At 49.9% G+C, this 8673-nt stretch overlaps 1 protein-coding gene and 2 long non-coding RNA genes across 4 annotated transcripts in view; 2 read left to right on the top strand and 1 right to left on the bottom strand.

Moving 5' to 3' along the window:
• Positions 1–227: 227 nt before the first annotated feature.
• On the bottom strand, positions 228–5245 carry LOC109521522 (uncharacterized). 2 transcript variants are annotated; one of them, XR_002169376.1, is made up of 3 exons: positions 4437–5245; positions 3533–3678; positions 228–554 (listed from the first exon to the last, which is right to left on the bottom strand). It is a non-coding gene; the product is annotated as an uncharacterized LOC109521522 (long non-coding RNA). The 2 variants fall into 2 exon arrangements; XR_002169377.1 differs by lacking the exon at positions 4437–5245 and adding an exon at positions 3803–3935.
• Positions 5246–5734: 489 nt separating this feature from the next.
• LOC109521486 (uncharacterized) lies at positions 5735–7101 on the top strand. Its single transcript, XR_002169363.1, has 2 exons — positions 5735–6436; positions 6785–7101. It is a non-coding gene; the product is annotated as an uncharacterized LOC109521486 (long non-coding RNA).
• A 611-nt stretch (positions 7102–7712) lies between these two features.
• The window catches only part of cyld2 (cylindromatosis (turban tumor syndrome) 2), a 26373-nt gene continuing 25412 nt past the window's right edge, over positions 7713–8673 (top strand). Inside the window, exon 1 of the mRNA XM_019879330.1 lies at positions 7713–7724. The gene's annotated coding sequence lies outside the window, so the exon portion shown is untranslated. The remainder of the gene's footprint in view (positions 7725–8673) is intronic.

Raw genomic sequence — 8673 nt, 5'->3', positions numbered from 1 at the left:
GCCTCACTTTCCGTCTTCTCTTTTATGGAGTCATTTTGTTGCTGGCGCACTCAGGCTTGGACAAATCTGACCTTGAAAGCAAGGGGAAAGGTTGGAGAGCGCTATGCGGGGAGGGACACTGGAGCACAGCTTCTCAGAATAGACAAAGCCAGAGTCCAGAATTCCTCAGTGGGACATTGAGTCGTCACGGCGACCCGCGTCGGATACTTGCAAAGAACCCACCAAGGTGAAGTCATATGCAGAAAAACGAGATATGAACGAGCCATCTGCGGGCGTTGTCATTTATTGTCTCGAAGCGGCGGCCATCTTTGCGGACGGCCTTATCGGTGGCGGTGGCAGACGACGAGGTGTCGCCGCGATGGCTCCGACGTTGTCGGGCATCAGTGAGATAGAGCTGGCCAGAGCTATTCTGGGAGAAGGGGCTCTTCAGAGCGGCCCGGGCTGCTTTATGTACTGTGTCACCCGCTGCGGCGTTTGAAAAGCTGCCATGTTGATAACACACGAGGAGGACCGATGAATCCCAAAGTCCCCCGAGCTCCTGGCTTTAAATAAGTCTGTAAACACACGCACACACAAACACACGCACATTGATATACAAACACATAGTGGAGCGTTTACAGCGCTAGCGTACCCCCCACCCCCCGGCCCCCAACAGCACATCTCTCTGCACCACTCGGCTGCAACCTTCCGCAACAGCTGACTTGTCCGGGTCAAAGCTCTCCTTACATCCCCGGTGTTGTTCAAAATCATTTCGACCAATGCGGCCAGGCCCGTCAACGCTCCTGCTTTCGCGCAGGTTTAAATAACTGCACCTTTGCGTACAAAATAACTCGACTCAAGTGCCACTGAGGGCCTCTCCTCCAAAATGTGAGGTTAGCGCGTCCCGGCCGCATTGTGGGACCGGAGCGGCTGTCACGTTGGTGATGTGCGAGCGCCGAGCCGACATTTTGGGCATGGAGACTTGCTCTGCGGGTCGCTGACAGTTGTTTTAGATCATCATGCGCCGAATGCCTGCCGGATTAGGCGTCGAGATGGAGAGAGATTGGGAATTACGGCCGCAGTCCTTTTCATCAGTGCTTAATCATACTTGACACAGCCCAACCCGATCTCCGTGTCGGACCTCTGCACAGGTGCCGTCGTTAATCACAAAGTGAAACACCAAAATATAAAATCAAAAGCAACTGCTGCTGCCTTTCAAAATAGCTTCAACACATTTGAAGGCCGGCGAAATATGCCGTAGCCTGAAGAGGACCGCCGGGCCACAAGTCGACTTGTTTGCAACTGCGTGTCAATGCAGGAATTTGAATATTTGGCCGAGACGTACCACGATATAATCGTGTGATCCTAGTCTGAGGGTTTTTATATATGTTGTCTGGTGAAAATAATGAAAAAGACGATTTCATAATTGATCATATTTCGCCCTGTTCTGTCAATCTAAAATAAAACCGTACTCTGTCACCGCAGCCCATACAATAAAAAGGTCGGCGAGGCAGCGTTTGGATCAAAGCATTCATCGGCGCTGGATATTTCTGTAAACGCCTGATGGGCGAGCGCAGCGCATTGCAGCACTGCTGCAGGCTCAGCCCTCAGCCCTCGGGTGTTCGCATGGGAGACGGGCTGGCGCGTGGCACAAACACACCTTAAAGCCTCAATTATTCTTCCACGCTGACTGTGGTCCCCTGACATCCACTTGCATAGCCGCCCCCTACACACACACACACACACACACACACACACACAGAGGAGCTAATCAGTCTCGTAGCTATTAGCCCGTGGCTCCAGACAATGGTCACGGCTCCGATTGCCGCGGCCAGGCCTGCCTTCCACTATGCGCGGCAGCTCTCAGCTGTCTTTCTATTTGGGGACTATGCGGGCATACCTCCCCCTAGCTGGGTCACCAGAGACAATGGACATGCTGCCTTATCCAAACAGAGGCCCGCAGACAATCTGACGCACTCCAGGATCCCAGCGAGAGCCCTGCCGCCTCATCGGCCCAATAAAACTAAGTGAAAGGGTTAACAAGACTAAACACATGCTCTGCATTATGAGTGATGGCAAGACGGTCGTGAGCTCCACCCTGTCTCATTCCCTCATGTTGAAAAGGAGATACTGGCCATGTCAACACGTCAGTGCGATACATCACTGAGACTTTTACAGACAGTCACACAGCTTGTCTAACTCAAACCTGGTCGCAACTCGACTTTGGAGCCCCTAAAAGAGAGGAAGGCGACGGAGGGGGACAATTTGTAGCCAGGACTGAGCACTCGCGATACCTCTTATTATTTGACCTCTTGCTGCACATTTCTCATTTGGAACCCAATGTGCCACTAATTCGTGGAAGACAGCACATGTAACCCTTCTTCATTTCGGCGGTTCCACAAATAAGCGAGCCAACTTCAAAATGGCGCGCCTTGGCAACCCCTGATGAGTGGGCATGTTTGTTTCCTCTTCTTCAATGCAATACGTCTTCATTTCTATGGCGCCTTGACAACAGCTGCATAAGCGCTTTCCACAACATCCATCCATCCATCCCTTTTCCTCACGAAGGTCGCGGGGGTGCCGGAGCCTATCCCGGCTGTCGGCAGGGGACACCCTGAACCAGTTGCCAGCCAATCGCAGAGCACACATAGATGAACAACCATTCGCTCTCAATTACGCTGAGGGACAATTTCGAGTGCCCCGTTAACCTGCCATCCATTTTTGGGGAATGTGGGAGGAAAGCGGGGTGCCCGGATGTACATGCTACGCTTTAAGTTGTAGTTTTGTAATTGTTTATATTTTTTATCTTGGCACCTTTCATTGAAATTATTTTATGATAGTGCCTTTGTAATGGAGCTGTCATTGGAAAAGAGAGCTTGCTCTCGACTGGCCCTCCTCCATCAAATAAAGGTGGTAAGAAATGAAAACATCGAGCTCCAACGGTCACCTGGGCCTTAAGTCTGACACCTGTGCTCCGAAAACAAAAATGTTCATATCTTGTGTGCAAGCGAAACTAAATGAAGCTCTCAAGAGAATGCGCCAGAAAATCAAGTCGCACACGTGATGCAAACAAGTGTCATGCAAACAACACGAACGCACGCCGAGCGACAGCCGGAACGTCACCGAACATGAACGGAATCGAATACGCACAGACGCACAAAGTTTTTTTCGCCCCTATTTCCTCCTCCCAACGTTCGCGCGTGACTTGGGACAAGTCCGGAGCCGCATTGAGCCGGCCAAAGAGCCACATGCGGCTCGCGAGCCGCGGGTCGGCCACCCCTGCCTTACGTCATTGCCACTTGTACATCCTTTCTTTGTTTAGCTTTCTGAAATCATCATGCGCGTTTCGTAGTGACTTGCCCTTGTCGTCCTTTAGTTGGTTTATGGCGGTGTCTGGTATGTTTTGGATTTGACGGGCCTGCAGTCATGATGTTACTTTCAGCATGTGACCCCAGCAGAGAGCGGAATGATGCGCCTGGTGCACTCGTATCACGGGGCACACACACGTTAGTGTGTCATGTGACAGCAAATCCAGAACATGCTCACAGGATACCTGGATCCCGTCCCCTCCTGCTGCTCCACAGTTTCACTCTCGGAGGAGACACGGCCTCATCTCGTGCGCCGCGAGAGCCGGCGGTTGTCCGCAGATGGCCGCGCTTTGAAGATATTTGCGAGAACCCCACCTGCTATGCTTGGCAACTGCTCCAACACAAAGAGAAGGAAATGACATGCACAAATGTTTTGGGAGTTCAATTACATTGGCGCTTCGCTCTAACAGTGTGAACAAATGCGACAAATGCGGCATTAGAATCAAAGTTGTCACCTCAGTAACGCTTGGTGAAGAACAACGCTGACTTGCTGCGGATATTCATACAACGGATCCCTCCCAAAGGAAAGCTGAACTAAGACGACAATACTTGATTGCTCTTGGTTTGTAGAAATTTGGTATGTCTGTCATTTGGATTTGACTCGGTTTATTTGACCCCGCCCCCCCCCAACCCCAAATCAAGTGATTAGGGAACATACAATCGCCCAGATTCCAAAAGCAAGAATGAGGTACACACGTTTTAATTGCCTGCACTTTTACACTATCTATAAAACCACTAAGGGGCAAAACTATTCACACAGGAATAATAACTGTTTTGGTGTCTGAGTTTTTTCGAAGAAATGTTCAGTTTTGCTATCGCCGCTTCAAAATCTTGAAAATGGTGACAGATTAAGGCATATTGTAAATGTCGCCAGCTGCCGCAACATAAACATATTTTGAAAGAGAATACAACCTTTGTAGTATGGTCATTCAATCGTGCACTACAATTGAGGAAAAAAAAAATAAAAAGGTCAGCAACTCTTGATCGCACAGGATAACCAATCGATCCATTTTCGAGCGCTTCGCCTTTCCCTGGTCGCTCATCAACCACCAACCACGACGTACATGATAAACATTCATTCACACTCACGTTCACACCTGCGGGCCATTTATAGTCTTCAATTAACTGAACAAGTGTGTTCTTGGAATACGCGAGGAAGCCACGAGCAAAAGTGTTGACTCCACCCAGCAAAGCCCGATGAAGATTCAAACCACCAAAATCTGACTGGGAGGCGAACGTGCAAGTGAACGCGCCGAAGCGGGCCACCCTTTCGTCTTCATGACTTGACTCGAGATCAGTTCTTGCCACCCGGCTCTCTCCTGGGGCCCCTCACACCGCCTGACAACATTTTACAGCAAGCTGAAGCTACAGAGCAGAAGCCTAGCAGGTGAACACGGCCCCGGGGGATGCTTTCTTCTCTGGGACGTGCCGTCCCGGAAGGATCAGCTTGGAATTCGGGCAGTGCTGCTTCATGGCGGCGGGCACCCGCAAAAACAGCTGTCCAAGTGTCTGGACAGCTGCTTTGCGGGTGCCCCAACTCTGCTCCTCTCACCTCCCTCCACACCGCAGCAGCGTGTCAGCCAGTGGGCCTGTTGTCATCCGCTGGTTGGCAGGCCAAGCGAGTGTGAACAGCGGCGGCTGGGTCCCAGATACGTTGTATTGCATTTTGGAAGATTCCAAACATAGATGAACCACATTGAGAGATGATCCGGTCACTAATTTGCATCTAAACAAGCAATGGACTGTAATTTACACACGAAACTCAAGTTATGGAACAAGCTGTACTTGAGACGTTAACCGATGGCGCCCCCTGCCGTCTAAAAGTGTTGAGTACAAGTTGATTTCGAGCTGTCACGTGGCCTCTGACGTGACCAGCCCAAATGAGCGACGACGATGCGATACTTTATTTTGCTTTTGTCTTTTCATTTCGTTCTTGTGTTGGGTGTTGCTTCGTGTGACGTCATGAAAAGAGTAGTTGGCCATACACTGCTGCTTGCTCAGAGAAGTGTTAGCGCTATCTCATTTGACTTTTGCGTTGGATTGAAATGGGAGAAGGAGCAACACGGAACTTGAACACAACAGAAACCTCAAACGGAAAAGAACGAACCACGCCAAATTGTGTTTCGCACACATGTCCAAAATGTGCAAATGTGTGACGACGCCCGAGTGCGACTCCCACGGAAAAATCTTGGATGCTCTTACTTTCAATTTTCAACTCTAATAGCACTTGTGGGAAGACATTGCTCAAGATGTGTCTGTCGGAACTATTGGCTAATCAACCAGAAGAATGTTTATGAGGCCACTGATAATGTATGGGAGGCCTGAATGACAACCTCTCTTGAATCCATCCAAGTATTTATTCTCAATATTTTCTTTTCATGCAGAATTGCTCACTGACCACGTGTCTACTGGCGATGCTTCTCTGTTATAGTTCACCTCAAATGTCATCATCCTTTTGAAGTCAGGGCTCTTCCACTCCAAATGCATCCACCCAGATGCTAAAAGGCCTTGCTGTGTATCGTACGCTTGGGAATACAGTACTCCTGCTGCCGAAACTCATCAAATAATCCAAACGATCTTCTTGCCTTTTTTGCTTGTGGGTCATTGTCACGCTTTGACCAGCAGAGGGCGGCATCCTCAGTTTCTTCGCGGTCTCCTTTGGGTTCACAAAACTCCAGAGGAGAACGACCAGGGCACTGTGGTAGTACATCACGGGATTAGCAGGGGGCGCGTTAGTCTTCCCTTCGTCTGACACATAAATCAGGAAGAAAAAAAAATGTCCCACACTCATATTTTGTGGTCAGTGTGCATTCTGAAGGTGGAGTCCGGGTGGAGTTGAGCAGCAAAGAAATTCTTAAAGGGCCCGCAGCAAATCTGGAAGCGAGGCTGTGAAGATATACATTCTCAAAAAATACCGGGGATAAAAACACCTGACTGTCTTGGAACTGTATTTTCGCATTGAAAATGCTACCAAATCGGTTCAGGACTGGGACCCGAGTTGTCACTGTAGTTGCTTTGTTCAGATGTGTAATTTCTACTGGTCAATAATCCTGGACCCTGATATGATTGTGAGAAACACCAACGTCACAGTAAGTCCGTCTGAATGGGAGGAAGTTTAGTCATAGTTACTCATAAATGAATTTGACCAGCTGGAGTTGCGAGAGTTAAGTCAACAACTTGAACATTTTTGCACTTTTGGTTTGTTTTGGCCTTGCGACATAGCCAACCCGATTTATGACGAGGAGCTCACATCCGGTGGGCACGGTGTCATTTCTTGCTTTGCCGCACATTGACGGGTGCCCATTGAATCCAAATATTCTCATAGAGGTCTTGAAGTTCATTGCGGTGTCATAGAAGGCCCTTTGGTGCAATTGCTGCATCGTTGTCGAATTCGGAAAGTGGGTTCATGCTGTTTCCTCTTGACATTTGCCCGACAGGCTTCTGCTTCTTGGGTGATGAAGCTCAATCCTTTTTGGGACCTCTTATTGACAATCGGGACCTTGATTGTCGACCTTGCCAATTACTCGGCCTTTCGCATGCCACGTCGGAGACTGGACACCACAAATGTCCCATGTCGGCAAGCGGCACCTTCGACTGTTAGCTGAGAATATGGCAAAGCCTCGCTGCATGGACATTTGCTCCAGAAGAATTTTATGAGTGAGCAAATGCCTGATGGACCGAGGACATGAAGAGAAGAGGTTTGCGTGTAAAATGAGCGCATGTGTCAAGAGCTCCGTGCCATCCTCTAATAAAACCCCGCCTCGTTATTTTCAATATAGAATATTGGTGGTTTGAACAAAGAGCGATGGAAATGCTTGTGTTTCTCAATGACAGGAAGGGGCTATCGCAGAGGAAGTGGAAGTAGGAGCGTCCCTCTCACAGTCACAAAAGCCCCCGCGGTCGGCCACTTGCCTGCCTGCCTGCCTGCCCGCCTTTTTTTTTCCTGGCGCCAGGAGTCTCCACACCTCCCCTTCGCCTCCTCACAAAGCCCCCCACCCCCACCCCCCACGGATAATTCAACCCAGCTGTTGCAAGGTGCCTGCTCTTCCAGTGATGGAAGGACCCTTTGCCAAAGTCAAAAGTACCACGGCAGCAATGTAAACACGCATCGCTCTCGAGAGCACGGAAAGACGGTCGGGGTAGCAGTAAAAACAAGAGTTGGAAGAATCAAGTCATTGTAGCTGCTGCAGGTGGAACCACTTTCACATGCAGATCACGTTGAGGTTTTGATAAGAGGAGAAAGGCGGGAAACAAAGATCAAGGCACAAATCTGCTTTTTGGTTTTGGACGCTTTGGTTTTATACAACGCTTGCCACCTTCAGACGAACTCGCATTTACCAACACAATCCTGTTTTTGAAATTTGCGAAGAAACGAGAGTGGCGTGAGAAAACTTGGAGTCCGTTGAAAGTGAGCATGATCAAGAAGGCTTGAACGAGCTTGCGTCTGGGATGAATAAGATTGCTGTCGGCTCTTTGGGAGGCCTGTCGACCTGTGCTCGGGGTCTCACTGGTCAGATGCCGGCCAATCGCATGCGGGCACGCTTCCTGGTTCCTGCCTTGCAAACAACTCCCGAACGGAATTGAACGGCGACATGTGGAAGCGCACGTTCGCCGGGATCGCGATGCTCGATGTTTACCCCCCCCAACGCCGGTTCTTTCACTGACCTGAATGTTTTTTGGTCATCCGTCGAACGGTCTGGTCTTAATGAGAAGGAATGTGTGTCACGCGAAGGGGAGAGGCGGACAGAATCCAGCCCTTCATTGGAATCACATGAAGAGCATGTGCATCCTCAGTGATCCAAGCGATACCGAGGAGATTTAGGATAAATGCCGAGGAATGTTTGTCAAGTGGGACAGAGAAACAAAAGGCCGAGAGCTGCAATTTTCACCGCAGGAGGGTCAAGAAACGTGAATTATGCTTGTTTCATTTCATAAGGTGCCTCTCTGTCTATGCTCTGACCACATCGGGAGATTGTGTTGAAATTTAGGGGAACCCCGAGCTTTTGATCCCCAATCCGCAACCCCCCAACACTGCTGAGTAATGGCTCGCAAGTCAACTGACTACATATGTGTGTGACAGAGGTTTGGATTGTTTTTCACAAGGCGGCAGCGGTGCGGTTGCCTTCTAGCACAGCGGCGGATGGTTATCAGAGACAGAGGCCCGACCGAGGGGGCGGCCGAATGGTACAAAGAGCTGTTCTGCTGGAACGCTGCACGGGGAAAAATAGTTCATGCTGCACTGGGATTTCCTGCCTTTGCCCGACCAGCCTCTCCCCCTTCTGTCATCTCACAGCCCCCTTCGCCAGGCCGAAGGCGCTCGGGAACC

Source organism: Hippocampus comes, unplaced genomic scaffold, assembly GCF_001891065.2.
Source record: "Hippocampus comes isolate QL1 unplaced genomic scaffold, H_comes_QL1_v1.1 scaffold44, whole genome shotgun sequence".
In the NCBI taxonomy this organism is placed as follows: Eukaryota; Metazoa; Chordata; class Actinopteri; order Syngnathiformes; family Syngnathidae; genus Hippocampus; species Hippocampus comes.
This window is presented reverse-complemented; position numbering and strand designations above follow the sequence as displayed.